The sequence below is a fragment of the Poecilia formosa genome, unplaced genomic scaffold (genome assembly GCF_000485575.1).
Source record: "Poecilia formosa unplaced genomic scaffold, Poecilia_formosa-5.1.2 Scaffold65, whole genome shotgun sequence".
NCBI classification, from domain to species: domain Eukaryota; kingdom Metazoa; phylum Chordata; class Actinopteri; order Cyprinodontiformes; family Poeciliidae; genus Poecilia; species Poecilia formosa.
Window position 1 is genome coordinate 976,625 of NW_006800004.1, and position 19,644 is coordinate 996,268.

General features: G+C 37.1%; 1 protein-coding gene across 2 annotated transcripts in view; it reads left to right on the forward strand.

The window, feature by feature from the left end:
* naaladl2 (N-acetylated alpha-linked acidic dipeptidase like 2) overlaps window positions 1-19,644 on the forward strand; it is a 393,728-nt gene that overhangs the window by 301,489 nt on the left and 72,595 nt on the right. The gene's annotated exons all lie outside the window — the stretch shown is intronic.

Genomic DNA, 19,644 nt, shown 5'->3' on the forward strand with positions numbered 1-19,644 from the left:
GTGTGTGCGTGTGTGTGTAACATTTTTTTAAAAATGTGCATTTAAGATATAATTTAAGATATACATTTGTGCAAACACAGCATATTTTTATAAAGTGTACAAAAATATATTTAAAAGAGTATTAGAGACATTAAGATTAAATTACAAATGTAAAATGAATACATTTTCAAAAACATAGGTCCATCTACTTGATAACATTAAAAATGTATTTCAGAAAAATGCAGCCTATCTAAAATCTACTTAGGTACATTATTTTGTCACAAGAGTTATACTTGTTATTTTATTCCTTGGTATTTTTGCTATGTCCAGATTGTGTTACAGCTATTGTCAGTTCTATAATTTGTTTCACATTATGTGTCTTTATGATATGTCCAGTGTGGGGCCACTTGAATTTCCCTTAGTGGAATAATAAAGTTTCCATTGAACCTTGAATATTGAAACAACAGAAGTGACTGTGCTCAACATCTGGCCTCAGTGTGTGTACAAAGTAAGATCATTTCTCAAAGCACATTGATGTGACTTTAACCATATGAGCACCTTTTCGGGCTCTTTGTTCTATGGTGATAATGCAGATTACAATACATAATCTGCCGCATCTGTAATTGCATCCATTCATCCTCGTGCTGAGCAAACAAAGTTGTTGAGTTGGTAATGTGTTGTGAGAGCGCCAGATGTTGTGTACAGTAGCAGTTCTGTGGAGTTCAGAAATGACATGTGGTTCACTGAACAGTATTTGTTCTGTATTTAACATCTGTTTCTCTCATTTCGTCAAGTTCTCCTTCGTGATGTTGTTATGCACCTCTAGCAACTAAAGTTTGTTGGACAAAGTTGTTGTTGAGCCATCGTGAAAACATACCATTACGTCTTATCGTAATAGTATAAGACTATACTATACGATAAGTATAGTATAGTCTATACTTATCTGACCTTATAGGGTCAGTTTGTTAAATTCAGTTCAGTTGTGCACAAAAACATGTTCTTCTAAAAATGACAGTGAAGTAATGGCATTATGAGGCCAGATGTGCAACTATTTCTTCCTCATTGGGATTGCGTGCAAATTTTCAAATGTCCTTCAGTCTGTGTTCTCACCTCTGCGTGCAGAAATCTGGAAGTAAAATTCTCTCCCGTCGGTGCAACGTGGGTGTCATTTCTGACATGTGTCATCAGGCAGATGCATTGGCTTTGGGGCTCTGGAGGGAAAAACTCAGGCAGGGCACTGAGGTGTGAGAGGAATATCTGACAAGAGCTCATCTTTGCAGCTACATGTTTTAGGGCAACTTTCAGGTTCAGGTAGGGATAGTGAAATATTAAGTCAGTGGGATCTTCAACTTGACTTTGGCAAGTGCTGTGTTTATACCACAGGCTATTCCTGCCGCGCTCTACAGATAGAGACAGCTGCAGTCCTCCAGACAGGTAGGGACGAAGGTGGCAGCATTGTTTTGGCCTTGTACCTTTTGCATCTTTGAAGAACCCATACCAGAAAAAGTTGTAGGCTCAGTGACAACAGGTGAAACACAAAAGCTGTGAATCTAACTTTGAATTGTGATGCTAATCAAAGAGGAAGTGTGTGTGTGTGTTAGCTGCTGGGGACAGGTGGTTCTGGAAGCAGTGCTATGGTGTTCAGTCCAATTTAGCAGCCTAGAGACAGCAGCAGGTTATTTCTGCTCCCCCAAAGTGAATTTTCTGTGTCTCTGGCTTTCTAACATTTTCTAACATGCCCCTCTTTCTATCCTTCAGTTATGGGATGTTTTCAAGATGATGTGACAGAATTTGTAACCTTGTATAGACCCCCGAATGCCTGCATAAGTTTACTTTCAGCATGCATAGTTCAATATTTAGCAGGAACCTGATGAGGACTGATACCAGCCCTACTGAGAAACTTAAAGGAGACTTGGTTATTGTAGCAGAACCCCCAAAATGAGGGATTGTGGCTTTACTGATGAGCAGTGAGGTTTATTGGAAGTAAACCCAGAGCTGTACGTACAGCTACAAAAACACACTCTTACAACCCTAATGTTTGAACAAAATATTAACATTCACTACTAAAATATCAACCCTTACTCAAAAACTATACCAGTATTCATATACAATAAAACAAATTCACAATTTCAACCAATCAATAATAGAAATATTCTTATTTACAGATTAAATATACCTTGTGCCTCTATATAGGGGGTCGCCAATAACAAGATAATGACGTTGTTGCAACTTGTCTGTGTGTGGGACAGAGTGCATATTTACCAGGTAAAACAATGTAACAAGCTGCTCATTCAGCTGTTGAACTGCAGTCATAGAAACAGGGTCGTAAGGCAAAAATGTACCGATGTACAGCAAAAGATAAAAAATCTATGCAAGTTAATTCACAAATGCATTATATCATCACTTCACTTTGCTTTAGATGTTATCTACAGTTTTACACAAACATGTACTTTACTCTAGGGACAGACTCTTGTCTCTGTTAAAGCTGAATAGGAAACCCTTTGGCAGGTTTTACTAATAATTATTCCAAAATTCCCAAAAGAGTTCAACTTTAAAGAAAGATAAAAAATGAAGGATAAGAATGTGCAAATTCCTTCCAACCCTACTCTTAAACAATTAAAGAACCCACACCACAAGAAAACCAACTTTCAGAACAAAAGTTATTTTAATCAACTAATAAGGCAAATGTACTAATGGTTAATTGGTGGAAGGTTCCAGCCAGATGACTTTTACTGTCCTGGTTTAAAACTTCCACTCCTGAATAAAACAAGTGCCTCTATTTACCTGCTGCTTATGCATGCAGGTCAGTTCACTTAGCAGCTTTATTTGTTTTTCCAGAAGTAGTTTTGGATCTTACTTGTGCTTTTTCATATTGATCACAACGATATTGAAGAAAATACAAATGATGGTGATGATGAAGCTCAGACCTTTTTCTAGTTGAAAATATCTGTATGAAGGGTTAAAGGATTGCTGTAAGCCTTTTATCATATGTTTTTTTTTTTTTTGTTTTTTTTGTTTTTTCCAAGAACACATTCATTTAGATTTTGTATTATAGTGTGAGTGAGGTTCAGTATGTGGTTGTAACTTTCCTTAATAATTAACACTTCATCTAGTTTGATCTATCAACTATGAAACTGCATATCTCTAAGATGTTCCTTTTGCAGAGATATGTTGCAGTCTACATTATGAATGAACTGCTCTGACATATTTTTTACTCAGACGTCCCAGTGCAGGAAGAGCGATGCAACTAGCATTATACACGCACCAGTAAACATGTGATTTAGTGCATTTTTTGAAAGGACACACAAATGTCACAGCAGTTTTATATAACAAGTACTACTGGAACCCATTGAGGCTTGATCTTGTGTTTTTTTTTCTTCTTCTAGCTGATATACCATTTTATTACATCAATTTTACAGTGGCATTTGGCATTCCTCATGCAGCGTGTCTTGGCTATAAAAACACACTAAATTGAGTCTTGTTTAGTGGCAGTGAATACCTGACGGTGCTACCAGTCATTCTGGAAGTCTGAAGCTGATGAGAAACGATGGAAGTATATTACAGCTGCTTCCAGCTCTTCTGCTGTCAGGCCAAAAACAACTATTAACAGCTACTAACGGTGGGAACACCAGGGAGAACTCACACAAACTACACACAAGTACACAGAAACACTTCCCATCTTGACTCCCCATCTTCACTGAGGTCAATTCACCTACTTTGAAAAATCGCATTTGAAAAAATAAACCAAGCACACACACACACACACACACACACACACACACACACACACACACACACACACACACATAAATAAATAAAGATATAAATCTGTTATTCATAAACCCCAGAGGGGTGAAGTCAGTTAGAGGATACCTTAGAAATACAAACAGATGCCAAGACTGCCAAAAAAAAGATTCCAAGAGACAGAAGAATAAACAAGTCAATGTCTCCACTGGACTAGATGAAGAGTAGTGCCATTGTTAGGGTAATCACACATGAGCCAACCCACCAAGAAGAGAAACTGAAAAATACTGGAAAAGTATACAGGAGAAGGAAGCATCACAGAAGAGTGACCACTAGAGCAGACCACACTCTAAATTATGCATGGAAAGACCACTGTAACTACATGCTATTCACAAGTAAGAATGACTCCAAAGCTAATGATTCTATTCTGTTCTTTGTGTTTGAAGCATTTTATGTATTTTTTGTTGAATCCTGATACACTAGTGGAACTTGATTGTACTCTAATCTTCAGGATTGATTTTAGATGAAATCTGGATATGAAATGAACCTGTTTGTCTTCTCAAGTACCCTGATATGACATTTCTTTATAATCCCTTGCTAGATGAATAACTGGTGATGTTGGGGGACTTTTAGCACCTGCTCTACCCACACAGGGACACATCAGAACCACTTGGATGGTGCTGCCTGGTTCTGTCCCTTTTGCTTTCTCCCCTGCAGCACTCATTATGAGTCACCCACCAAAGTAGGATCTGAATCCCTGAGTGTATTTAATATTCCACTTCCTGTTTGCTTACTTATGAGCGCGCTAGTATTTATCTTCCTATGGCGATTTTTAAGTATTCATTTCAAAGAAACGCTATGATCCGATCAGTTTAGTGGGAAGTCATCTACATTTTCTCATGAACAGATTATAAAGCACAATTTGCAGTGGCTGACTCACCAAAACTGATGAACTGTTGGATGATTTGTTTGCTTCAGTTCACATTATAGGGAAGGAAGATCATCAACGTTTACTGGATGTGGGGCATTTTATTAAGTTCTGCAAAAAAACGACTGTCCAAAAAACACCAAAAGCCTTTTAATAACTAAACAGGTTGTTTATGAAAAATGCAACCTCTTAATACAAGAGAAACACTATCTCTTCTATTAGTTTTAATTTAAGTTCTTGGAATGTTTCTATTGATGAGGTTATTATGTTCAGGAGCTGAAATTAACAACCTTTAGGAGTTCTGCTGTTGATGTCTGACCAGAGCCTGTTTAAACAGATCCTCAATCGAAGCATATTGGTGGGCTCTGGAGTGTCTCAAAGAATGATCATTATCCTGGTCACTTGCATTGAAAAAAAAAAGCGTTGGCTGAAGTTAGAAATGTAATGGGTTGTAAAATGATTTATCACATTAGTAGAAACAAAGACCAAATTCACCTCGTGTAAAATCTCTGCCCTTTTTCTTGTAAACTCAGAAGTTTGACAGATCGCTTGTTCTTCTCCTGATGCTTTAATGGATGTTTGGCTGTTGAGTTATTGAGATTGTATTCATCAGCCATATAATCAGACACTTTGTAGGTGGTAAAGAATATGTTTACATAGAATTTGTAAAAGTAATTTGAAAAAATAAAAATAAAAAAACTACTTACCTTAAGTTATGCAAACATGCAGAGTGGATTACACTCTGATCAGAGTGTAATCCAGTCAGATGAGTCCAGACCTGATCTGACTTTATGTTTTGTGCATGTGTCATCACATGCACAAGATTTAGCATGTGATGCTAAACCTTTCTTCTCATCTATTTAAAGCTCATAATGTCTTATTGCTGAACTCTGGACTTGTTAGATAAAAATCAAAACCTTTGTGCAAAGATAAGCATAGAAAGGAATTTAGACAGTCCATCTAAAGAGGGGAAGAGAAAAAGTACATTTTAAAAACTGTCTTTTGATGCAGATGGTAAAAAAGAAGCTCAAAGAAAATAAAGTAAATAATAAAACTACAGATCAGGGTAGGGGACTGTTAAGGACAGGTTTTGCGTCTGGCGTCAGCGTTCTGGAACATGGCCATGGTCACGTAACTCATCTGTTGGTGAAGATGATGAGCCGGGTTGCTTACTGGAAAAGGATTTTAGGGAGCCACGTTTAATTTTATAGAACTTTCCAGAAGGACGACTCAGAGGAGGATCAAGTGAAAAGCTGGCAACCTCCATAATGGGCTCAGTCTAACACCCCTAATTCTGTCAAAAGCCCATTGTAAGGCCCTACAAAGCTCCTCAGTGTCAGACAGCAGTTCATATACACAAAATGGTTCCAAATCTGAGGCACTGCAAAGAAAAACAAATAAAGGACAGTTCACACTTGTAATTTAATATCATTCCTCTTTAATGTCTGGCAGAATGAAAAGAAGTTCCATTGTTTCCCCAAATGTCTGTTTCTACCTTACAGCTTATTTTCTGTGTTTCTGTAAGTTCATCTCTCCTTCCTTTGGCTGTTTGGCCTTTTATTTGGTACTTAGTTATTTGTTTAACACTTCTTAAGCCTTTCTATACAGCTTAGTTACTAAGGATGTGATGTAGTGATGGTGTGTGCCACCAGTTAGCCACCATTAGCTGGCACTGCATAGGTCACAGTGACCAGTTGAGACAGAACAGACCACTAGACTTCAGCCAAGGGTAGTTTCTCCAGAGTTCTACAGGCTTACAGAAATCAATGCAGATATGTTTATGTGAACTTTTCAGAGAACTATCTGACATAATTAAAATATATTATCCTACGTTATTTGTGATTGTGCCTCAGCTGATTCTTTTTTGATGTGAGAGCAAATCAATCTTAATTTGTGCATAAAAAATTGTGAAAAAGTGTGAACTCTTTTATAAGATTATATTTCAGTTGACTGCCCCGTCATTAGTCTTCATCACTACTGGCTGCTCTCTCTATCTGTGGTTTTATTCATGTAGCTGGCTATCTGATAAACTAAACAGGTTTTTATATGTTTTGGTCTTTCATCCACATCTAACTTCCATTTAATAGTACTAAAGTATAGCACTCAAACATTATTTAATAGCACTGAACAATCCAGCCAAATTAAAGATTTGTGAATTCTCCTTTTTTGCATTTGCGTGTGAATATTGGAACCCGAGATTTGGAGATAAGGACATGACAGTCTGAAATGTGACGTCAGAGGCGTAACATTGCCGCCATGTTTAATTCCTAACAAGTCATGGTTGTTTTGAAAGATTGTGATGGCTGATAGGTTTTAGCTTTGCCCTGCACTGCCCCCTATGGGTTTGGCGTGTTTAAAACAACACTTATTTGATGGAATTCAGTGGTTTTGTGTGGATGAACAGTTTTCTTAAACCGATCAGGTGTGCACAAGATTATTTTATGGAAAATAATAGGTCTGAAAAAGACCCGGCTACATGTGGGCTAGGCCTGTATGTATCCTCCTTCTATGGTTCATCTACACCCCTCACGTGCTGTTCTCTTTCTCTTCCTTGTTTTTCTTTTCTTTTTTACTTATTGCTTGAGGAGAACTAGTTTACCTCTTTCACACATAATTGTACAAAAAGGTATCTTAAACAGCTGTTCAGTTCAATGGGCTGGAATACAGGATTTAGTACTGTTAGCTGCAGAGCACCGATTTGTTTCAGATCACACTCCCACACACTCTGGAATGTGGGGATGGAAGATAAATTCTTTCTTGATGTATTGTAAATTGACTAAATTTATAGTGTGTTCTTCTAGTCACACTGGATCCATGGTTTCCCAATCGCATTCACAAACGTTCCCACATCCTTACAGCGATAAGCAGATCTGGAGGCAGCTTGGGGCTAAGGACCTCTACCAGCGGCACAGATGACCAGAAGACTAATCTTCCCACTGAACCAGTTTAATTTTATATCATATACTTACTGACCCTTTCTTTTATTGAACTAAGGAAATAATTTTCTGAAAGCAAACATTCAGAAAATCACAATATCGCCCCTGGGAGGTGTTTACAGGATGACAGGTAGACATTGGGCGCTAGCACCTATGTCTAGAAAAATAACAATTGCAGTATGGTCTTTCTGGTAACATCTGCTTGCTTGCTTCATATTTCTCTCTGTAGCCTAAAGATTTATAATTTTCTGGGATTATTGAAGCTATTTCAGTCCTCAGATAATAAAGCGATAAGTAGATAGATCTGGGATTTAGGAAATATTGATGCATGTTCCATTAAGTTTGCTTATCAGTTGGACTAAAGCATAAATGGAAACACAGGCTAACAGAGGAAATTCTCATTTGGCAGCTTTGAATCATCTGCCTTATCTGTTTCTCTGATCTCTCTATTACAGACTCTTTGGGGGAAGCTTAGTAGCTAGGTTGAGATGCAAAATAAAGATTAAAGAAAATATTTTACCATAACAAGAAGGACACTACAATTAAATGGTGAGGAAAGGCATAACTTCCCTTTAGTTAACTCTTTCCATGGCTGTTTTGCTAAATATAAATGACTCAAAATAACATTTTCCTAAATTCATCTGTGCATTCTGGATTTACCTACTCCAATGTGGTTAGATGGATAAAGAACAGTAATCCCAGATTCCAAGGCATCTGACACTATTTAGTGTTCAGAGAAAACAAACAAAAAAATAATAATGGATGGAAATGGTGGAAATGATACAGTCACAGATCCATGAGAAATGTTGTTAACTGGGCAAACTTGAGAGTTGAGAGTTTTAATGTTGCCCCTGATGGCATCAATAGCTGTAGATTATTTGTCCCTTTGCTTCAGTTCAGGTGCCAAAGCACAAGTGCCGTCTCTAGTCCCTTAGAAGCTCCAGTTCATATCAAGTAGTCCCAGTCCATCCAGTACAATCCAGACATGTAGACAGACTGAGTTACAGACCGTCCTTAACGCTGGTTATAATGCTGTATAGTGCAATTCAGTTCATAATGCCAATTTGGAGAAATTTATCTAAGAAAGCTCAGTAAATTGCATGTAGTCAATGTCAATTTCATTTAAAAACAAATAACTGCACCAACATGCTGTACAGTATTCATAAAAACACATAAAAATAAAACTCAATAAATTAAACAGACAGGACAGGTAAATGACAATATCTTAAGTAAATGCCAAATAATGATTTGAAGTGTTCCAGACTATGTGCAGACCTAATGTTAAAGGGTAAGTTATTCCACAGACTAAAACTAGTAACAGCAAATGTCCCAGTCTCCTCTATTCTTCAGTCTGGTTCTGGAAACATGTCACTGACTCTTTTCACATCATACTTAAAGCAGTGTCTGCTTTAAGTATTGATATATGTCTTCATGAATGTTTAATTGAATTCTAAGACCCAGAAATTGTTTGCAGGTCATATTTCCCCACATATTTTACATTGTTTGGGTGTATGTCTTATTATGTAGGGAGAGGGAGGTGGTCATTGTCAGTGTCCTTCAGCTGCTGCACTCCACAACCAGCTAGCAAACAGTGTAATTAAAGCATACATGACTGAGTGTATGCAAAACGTCTGAGTGCAAGTGCAGTCTGTGTGTGCTGGCTTGTCATGCAGCCCTAACACATCCTGACAGGCCAACATGCATCTAATTCGATACGCTGGTGGATCCTGTAAGGGCTGAGAGTCATTTAAAAGGAATGTACAGAGACATGTATACTCATATACCCACACTTACACATTCAGCTGCAACCAACATACCAGGATGGAAAATATACAGATATAAATGTGTGCCGAAGGAAAGATAAATAGATTTGAAGTTATGTTCTCTGATATGTGGTTGTGGTTTATTCTGGTGTCATTTTTGTTCCACTTCAGTCCAAAAGGCTTTTGTCTAAGGAGATATTATTTAGAACGCTGAACCAAAGAATCTTTGATAAAAGTGTGGAAGAAAAGTATTGAGAAAGTATTTTTTTTAAAAGACGGGTCTTGAGGTCCTCTTCAGAGAAACCTGCATTTTAGAAATGTTGTAAAAGATAAACAGGAGTTGGAAAAAAATTGCTCTAGTCTACATATCATTGTATCACTTAATGCCCAATGATTTGATGCTAAACTAACTGTTAAATCAACAGCATTATGGCTCTGTTACCTTGGCCACAGCGCTGAAAAGGAACCTGAGTCAATCTAATGGTGATCCATTCCATCAGAGTATTATACGAATGTTGTCTTGTGCATCTTTATAAATGTCATTCTTGAGCATTTATGACCATGTGGTAATGATGGTGAATGGACTTCATGTGAATATTGCATGAGCCTGTAGATGTCCTGTAGTGAATATTAGAGTGGAGCTCATAGAGTGGTACATAATGACCAACGGTGAGGTCTTCTGTTTCCCACCCACTCAAGTCCAAATACTCTGGCTCAGTAATGACACCACTTTCATTTGTACAATGGCCTTAATTAAAATGGTAATGGGACCCAACTCTGATTTCTCCTAGCTTGCTTTGGCCACTGGGATTCTGTAACAGCAGAACAAACTGCTTCAGTTTGTCACTGAGGACCACCCAGATGTAAACATTTGAAACCGGAGAAAGACAGAATGAGAAAATAAAATGTGTATTAAAGAAACCAAGACTGGAAGATGAGAGGAAGGAAACGAAATGTTTTGAAACCAAACCCTATTGATCCACGCAATGTTACTGCCGTTCTTTATCTGAGCGTTCCCAACTCTTCATCTCCTCTTTCTCCATCATTTTCTCCCCACTGTCAGATTCTAATTCAACTTTTTTTTTAATACTCTGTTTCTCTCTCTTACTTTTTTGTGCCCCAAGGTATAATCAAATAACTGCCAGAAAGATTAAGTGTGCCAGGAACAGGATTGCAGTGCAGAGGATAGAAACATTCTCTTATGTTCCATAGATACTCAGTGATTAATAACAACAACCAGACAGACTTAGCTGCAGGGGTTCAGCTAAATAAAGTTGGCAGTGTATATTCTTTGAGGAATCGATTGGGTCATCTTGTACATGACAATGACAACAGTATGACAGGATGTAAAATCATAGGAGTTTACCTTTATATATTAAATCCATTTTTTGTCTCTCTCCTTACATTTGTCCACCTGTTTACCACTGAATTCAGATAAGCAGAAGTAGAGTTAACAGGACCTGGGAGGAAACCCAGATATTTTCTCCCCACTGACTCTCTTCAACTTCATGTAGTTTAAGATGCCAAGTGTGGCATCCCCTTAAATAGTGAGCGTTAATTCAATATCTACATTATCTTAGTACCTAACTTAGTGATTTATTTAGTGAGTAACTAATGGTAGAAACTGAATAATATGATCTTTTATTAAAAGTTGCTGGTTGTGTAAGGAAACAGGCAACCCATTCTAATGCCAACTACCTTCTTGCTCATATTAAAAACCATCACTGTGTCTGAGAAGACGAACGTGACTGCTTTCTTTAAGTAAATTCATAGACAAGGCTATTCAGCAAAATGTGTTTTATGTCTTCCGTTTGACATATTTTGGGCATGATCCCTTAGTAACAGCAAACTGAAAGGCTACAACAAACCCACCACAAAGTGCAGTGAGCTCCTCCTCTTGGTGGCAGCAGACTCAGTTCTAATCTAAATATGTCCACTGATAAATTAGGCTGTCTTCCCTCATAAATGCCTCATTTTCCTACTTTTGATTCATCACAGTTTCTTCCATATCAGCTGAATGGACCCATGCAGACCTTTCCAGAAACGCAGCTCATCACCCGGAATTTGAAGCCTTCCTCAACTGTTGCTAATGCAGCATTAAATGTCAATGTCAGCCAATCAAGAATGTGCAAGTACCCATTGAGAACAACTAATTGTAATGTTCGCAGTATTTTTAAACTTTACCTTGCAATCACCGTAATGATGGATACAGTGATTGCCTCTGTGATTACTGTAAAGCTCCATTCTAAGCTATTATCACCCTGTCATTTGAAGAGAGCCTTGATAATGCAAAACCTCAGATTGCACTGAGTGTTGGTCTTAATTTCCACAATATCTATGAGAAACAGGCACTGAATGGTAAAGGTCACGGGAAGAGTTGTGTTACACAAGCATAGATGGTTTGATGCATTGGTATTGATTTAGTCACAGTAATGTTACTTCAACCATGTTTTAACACTGAGGTTGGATATGGAAGTAACGTCCCAATGTGTTCACTCATTCAGTGGAGGTTGATGTTTACAGTTGAAATGCTAATAATTTTTCCAGGTTTCTAATGAGGTAGCACATGACTATGTATTTCTAAATATCAGAGCGCAGGGCCCAGAAATATCCTGCATTAAAGTTTTTGTTTTGCCTCTCAGGAGATTTAGTACAGAGCTGTGTTTTATTGTCTCACTTACTACTGAAATGTCTAACCGCTCACAGTTTGTTAAATTTTGATAGTTTTCAGTTGGATTGATCCTTGTGCGTCTGAAAATGTTCAAATCCCTGCAGCCGAGTTACTCTTGCATCCAGAAGTTTACATACGCTCAATAAAAAGTCACATACACCTTTTTCTCTCACTGAGTTCGGTTAAATCAGACCAAACTTCCCTTGTTTCAGGTCAGTTAGAATGATCAAAATGATTTCTATTTGCTACAATAATGAAAGAATATGTCAGATTTATTTGTTTGTGGTGTCTTTTAAAGGCAGTTGATTATTTGGGGATATCCGATCAAAAGGGCTGACACTTTTCAGAAGTTAATTGGTAAAAACAAAATGGAAACCATGTATATTTTTTTTACTTCATAGTCAAACATTGTTTAACTAATTTGAATAAAAAGCTGAGCTTGACTGCATTAATAGATTGCTAATTGGAATTTATATATGACTGGATTGAATGAACTTTGCTGGTAAAGTCCCTTAAGATGGCGTGTTGTGCCTTGGCGCTGTGTTTATAAACTGAATGCGTAGTTGCCATAAGAGCTCCCAGCAAAGATCTTCCCCGAGAACAGATCTCACACACACACACCAGAATTCCAACAAATACAGTTGAAATTCTGTGAGTGACAGAACTGGAAAATGAATCCAGAGAATGATTTTGTATGATATTTCATTTGAAACAGCTTATTTTTTTAATATTTTCTACCAACAAAGAATGCACCTTAACTGTACTCTGTATTGAGCTCTACTTCCTGTTTACTATTGCCATTTTTAGCATCAGTATTTGATTAAATTGAACTGTACATAGCGTGGATGGAGAAGACAAATTAGCTAATTTGCATTTTCTTTTTTACGTTTAAATGTTACTTAAAATTCACATAATTGAGTAGAAATGTAGCTGGTGTCTTTGATTTTCTCAAAAGGTTTTTGACCCAAATCTACGGTGGCCCTGAGGTGCAAACCACTTCAATGAATTCAAAAACACAATATTAAGAAAGCGCGATTACAAATTACAAAAACACAAAAACATTAACAATGCACAATTACAACTTACAAAAACGCTACAACATTAACAACATGTAAAGGGTATGTCCCAGTTGGAGACAAGTCCTGAAGCATAAAACTCAAGAAGCAGACGCTGCAGTGGGTGAAGGTGAACAAGATGGTGGACAACTTATCAGATTTTCACCTTGGTAAAGAGTTCATAACATTTAGATTATGCATTTAATTATCTGAATCTGTTGTACTTGTATTTTTACACACATTTTTGTTTAAGAAGTAGTGAAATATAAAAGTTTTATGTGTTTTTAAAAGTTCAAATCATTTTCTAGCCTGTTATTCTTACTATTTTGTGATAACTGAAAACCTTGGTTTTGTGGAAAGGTGGTGTAATCAGATTTTTACCTCAGACTCTGGGCTTTCCCTTTTATGGTCCAACCTTGGTAATGTCCTGAAGCATAAAACTCAAGAAGCAGACGCTGCAGTGGGTGAAGGTGAACAAGAGAGAACTTCTCAAATATTTGGAAAGCCAGGGCACGATATTGTCTCGGCACACGGCTTCAGTCAGATCATTTTTAATTTGCTGGAGGACATTTAATAGAATGAAAAGAACCACAAAGTTTTTATTATAACTAATTTATTTTAATACTTTCTACTAGCAAATTTACACACATTTCTCCTCCTCTTAATAAAGTATAATGGTACATGAGCACACCCCATTAATATTTATGAACCTACCAAATGTTTAAGAGGGCAGTCTGGTAATGGAGCCCCTCCAACAGGAAAGCTTTGGAACTTTTAGTGGTTCTGTTGGTGTCGGGGCATCGATGGCCTTGAGCTGGTGGTTCAAGTAAATCAAGGCCTAGAAATGTTAAACATTAAACACAACCTATTAATGAGAAGGAGAGAACACTTTTAGGGGGTTTGGACTACAGCTGACATCCTCTGGCGTAAGCTAAGAGACATTTTTTTTAAAAAGTTAGCTAGACAGTTCCAATTTTTTTCACATTTTGTCACATGACAGAGACTTCAGTTTATAGCATTTTAGATTATCCTTTCCTTCCATGATCTACGTGTCATCTTCATGCCTCACAGTCAATGGGATGGCCCCCATCAAAGTTGAGTCACTTCACTGATATTATGTTCCTGATTTACCTCACCAACTTGTAGCAATTATGAACTGTAAGGGATCATAAGAGATTGCAGAATGAGTGTGATATAATACAGAGTGAGGACAGCTGCAGGGGTCCACAAGCATAGAAGGGCTGGTTAGAGTTGACAGGAAGAAAGCTGCAGCAACATACTGAACAAATCTGGATTTAAAAAAAAAAACAGTTAAAAACTACAAAGGACTTAAGTTTCCATGTCCTAGAAGGGCCTAAGTAAAGACATAAGACATATTTGAGCACAGTGGGTCTTCATCCAGTCTGACTGAATTGTAGCTATTTAAAAGGGGAAAAAAAGTGTAATTATGTCACATATATCATGAAGTGCATCTATCTTGTCATGTTGTGAGTGGTGTTGATTTAGGACCCAAATGCAGAAAGGCAGAGGCGTTAACTAAATGAATAAAGCCATGACATCATTATCTGGAATGTTCAGTGTTACTTAGAAGCACAGTGATAGTATGTTGAAGCTTCTGAGTGAAGAAAGTAATTTAAAATGGCATCTTCTTGTGATATTTAGAAAACAGGAATAACTGTGGTAATTCTAATTGACCTAAAACAGTAAACATTCACATTAATGTCAGACAGTGAGAAACTGAAGGTTTACAGTTTATGTAAACATCTGGGCTTACCTGTACGTTGCCTGGGCTGTTTTTGTGTTTTCAAGATAAAATGCCAACAAAATGACTTCAAATAATGTAAAATGTTGAGTTTCAATAATATTTATTGACTGTGGGCAGCTTGACTTTTCACTTTGGCAGCTTTAATATTTTTCCTGTTTAGTTACTTGGCATTCACAAACACAGATATCTTTAAAAAATGATCGTCCGAAAACAGATATCTATGTTTAGACTCCGAATTGTTTACAAATGGCAGGTGTTAGGGAAGTCGCTCTATCTGTTGTTTTCAGCTTAGCTTCCAAGCTTGACTGGCTGTCCAAGCTCCAGCTCCAGCAGAGTTTTAAACACACAGTTTTACAGTGAGAAAATCCAATTACATTCAGCACCTGGAAAGACGGGGAGAAGGGAGATGGACAGATGGGATCCTCTCTAAGAAACGAGAGGCAGAGAAAAAAAATCAATGGCAATCCAGCTCAGGTGGAACTAAGCTCAGCGATGCAGCGCCTCTCCTCGCTTCGCACCCATTCTGTGATGAAAGTGGATGTTTGTCTGGGTGTTCATTTTACAAGGATTCACTACATTAACCTCATGAACACTCAAAGATTTTTTAATCATCCCTTTTTTGTCTTTTACTCTTCCTTCCCTTTGTTCTTTCTAATGTTATCTCTCTCTCTCTCCTTCACTCAACTGCTTCTTTCCTGAGTATCAGCTGAACTGTCTGTTTCCCCCTGTTTTCCTCTGCCACATATGATTTTAAAGTATTTCTCCAATATATTAACAAAGCTCTTAACTTATGTATTTCTGGACGCATGCAACCGTTGTATGATTTAACTGATGTGAATATCTGAGAATTTGTTAGGCCTCACAAGCAGTTCGTCTGTAATAACTTTGTGGTTTTTATTCATTTTATTCTTTGTTTTATTTATTAGAAATCGGAATATTGGATAAAGACAACCTTAGTCAAAACAAAAAGCAGTTTTCAAACTATGTAAAATTAAATTAAAAAAAAAAATCTAATGCTCACTTTAATTTCACAAATCCTGTTTGCTCCCAGTCTAAAATAGTCACCAAATAAATACGTCCTGTGGGGCAAACTAAAGCATCAATTTAGAGTTGTTGACAATAGCAAACTTTCTGCAGGGAAAATGTGGAAATCCCTTTACTTTGAAAATGGATTATAAGTTCATTATTATCAATGCAGCATCTCCAAAACATTAGCAAAGCTTAGAATTAAAACTGACAGAGTAGATATGCATCCAGCCAATGAAATGAGATTTAAAAAACAAAATCCTTTGAGCTCAAAAGATAAAAATATTTTAGACATTTTGGGTGAAATAAAAAAAAAATCCCCTTTTTCTGGGGGGAAAAGGAGATTTTCTGTTTTCACAAATGTCAAACTGTGTATTAGAGAATCTCAGTCCTATTCCAGTTTGATCTTTTTTTATTTTATTTTAGATTTTAAACAAAACATGACAAAATGCTTAAGTTTAGCACCAATGGGAAGCTCTGCAGCTCTTGGTTATCAGCTGAAGTTTCATGCTCACCACAGCTTGTAAGAAATTTGGCCATTGCATTTTAAAACATTGCTTAGCATTGTTTTAAAGAAAAAATACTAAAGTTATTTTCATGCAACACATGCAGAACATTTTGATACAGTAAGAAAGTCAGCAAGTTGCAAATCATGTATTCCTTTACATCATTTGAATGTTTGTCAAAAATGTATAAAATCTAAGAAGAAAAGTTCTTTAATTCAAAAATCTAAACTGCTTCCTGTACTGGGAGGACTGTTTTTTTCTCTAAATACATTTTGTTTCATTGTTCTGAAGGCAAAAACGTCTTAGAGTTGTAAAGACAACCGCCTATATTTAATTTTTCTACAGCTGTAGTCAAGCAGCTGTGGGTCTCGTTGTTTTTCCAAATCTATCCAGCCTTCTGGGTCCAAACATCTGTCCCAGCAGAAAAAACTCCTGGAGATGAAAAAAGGGAACCAATTTCATGAGTTGCTGCCATTTTATAGTAACTGAAGGTCACCAATCACTGCTGTACATCGACATCAACAATCAACACCAGCTCAGCCAGAGTACATGAGACAGTAATACATCACACTGAGTATCTGTTTGACTGTCACCATGCAGATTGAAATCTGGAGTTAACTCAGTGAGCCCTGAGCCAGTTACCCAGCCAGTGACTCACATGGCTGCTGCTCCATTAGTGACTTCCATGGTCCTTTTTACTGATTACTTTGCAAACAGTTGATAAGACTGTTTGGTTATCAGCTGAAGTCTGAATGTGATTGTTGCGTCCAATCATGTTCAGACAGAAAGAACTCTGTATGTGAGATGAAGCATCTTCAACAAACCAGACAAGTCCAGCTGCCTTCTGCTTTACACTTAGCATTGTGGAGTGAATGACTGACACTTCACACCAGCGTGTTCCAGGCAGCTACATGTATTTTATACCTAAAATCTTAGATTTTTCCACCAGAGATTCAAAAGAAAGAAAAGCATCAACATATTTCCTAAAACCTTTGTTAGCTCAGTAGACAACTTCTCTGTTTGCCACTTGCTGATCATTTCCACCCACACAATCTTACAATTGAAATTTTTTTTCTAAAATTATTCACCTGTACAGAATAAGGGCTTTCTTTCTTTTCATGCAAATGCTGAAATATGTCCACAGAGCCGTTGGGTCACAAAGAGCCCAGAGTGGGCCTCAAACAAATAGACATCTGAAAATGTTTTCCCTCAAGGACAGACGGTTTGATAGAGCTCAGTCCTGAGTGATGAGCAGGATACTTTCATTTGTCCAAACCTGTAATTATTGTCCTTCATGCTGAAGAGGTCCTTCACTGATTTATTTTCTTCTTACAGAAATGCTAATACTGACATTTTGTATCGATGTGTATGGTTGTTTTGATGTGATAACAGAGTACACGTCATTTTGTGCATGCAGCTAATTGGAATTTTTTTTTTGGCCAAGTAAATACGATGCCTATAAGGACTAATGATTATTTTAATCATCAATTATTCTGAGTGTTAATTGGATAAAAAAAAAGTCACATTCTGCAGATTTTTCTTTAACCACTGTGTTAACAGACACAGAAGTTTTTTTCCTCCTAAATGTAAAATGTGTATATTTTTTGTACAGTTTTTGCTTCATACGTCTCACAGTATGTTGTTCTTTCAGCAAATGACCTTATTTTCAGTCTGTATTCTCCAACTAATGATTCATTGATTACTAAATTTGTTTTTCAATAATCGATTCATCACAATTAATTCAAATAATTGTTTCAGCCCAAATGCTTATTAAGCATAACCGGCTCAGTACTCTTGTTGTATTGTGTTCTTCACACAGCGCCGTCACGCTGCCATAGAGGACCAAGTGGCTGTGGTGGCATAGCAAAAACAAATAAATAAAACAAGCGGTTAAAAATCATTAAAATTAATCAGAATAATTAGTAATTAATTCCTTGAGGACCGACTTTGGGCACTCCTGTGTTAAACTATAAGTCATGTTTGATATATTTAGGGGTTTTTTTATAACTAAAGATAACACAGTGACTTGATTGTGCTAAAGAACAGTACAATGTGCCTAGAAATACATAATACTTCCTGTTTAAATAAAAATGTGTGAAGCATGTTAGTAGATAAAAGCAATACAAAGGTGACAGAAAAAGATGCACTTCCTCCTGCCTTCCTATTTTTAGATACCATCAACATTGTCTTGCAATCCTCCTGGTTCTATTGAAAGAGGAAAGTTGATGACCATTGTAGCGATTTTAATAGTCACCTTCTTTAAATAAAACATTTGGTTCAGGTAATTAGCTAATCAGCCTCAGTAAGTAGAATAGGTTCTGCTTTTATTAAAATTAAACTAAAACTGAAATAGACGTCATACACTGAGATCATGATGTGAGCTCTTCATTTCTCCAGACCTCAGTAGATCAATAAGAAACATCAGCAGGGCTGATAGGTGAGTTTTATTTATGGTATGCAGCTCTCACAATGAGCTAACAATTTCTATGCTTTGATAGCCCGTTTATAACCCATTAGTGATATAACCAAATCTGCTAACTGATTTAGTAGCTTGTTCATATGAACCTCTAATGATATTTTTTCATTGCAATTGTAATTTAAATTCTTGCCAGAAAAAAACAGAAAGGAAAAAAGTAGGCATGAAAGCTGAGATGAAGGCATGGCGAGCTCCTGTTGTGTGAAAGATGAAGTGAGGTGTAGATTAGCAACACAAAGGCCTTTAATGGGAATGAAACTCAGGTGTCTTTGATCTTGGCTAAAGCTCTTTTGTTTAAAACCTTCAGTTCTCCCTGGCCATTCATGCTGGCCCTGTGAAGTATAGAACAGAGTGCTTGATTTGGCCTGCTCTTTAGCACTGCGTGTCTAAGGCTAATGGCTCTGAGCTAGCTGGGAGGGGTGAGCGGGGGTGCTAATCCACAGGTGTGTGCTCAGAGTGAGGCCCTATATGTCTGAATACAGCCAAGATGTTCAGACTCCTTTTAGCTTCCTTTCAACATACCAAAGCAGTTTGGTTGGGATAAGGCTCTGTTACCATAGTAACAATGAAAAATTCAGGCCCCAGTTTGGTTTAATTGTGATTGCTTATGTATTTTCCGTCAGGATCTTTGGTTCATATTTTGTCAATTACTCACACAGCAACACCAAATACACATACAACCCCCCCCCCCGCAAAGAAGATTATTTATGTTTAAAGATCAAAATTTGACCTCATCAACAAACCTCCTCAATACAACAGTATTGAGGAGTTTTGTTGATGAGGTCAAATTTTGAT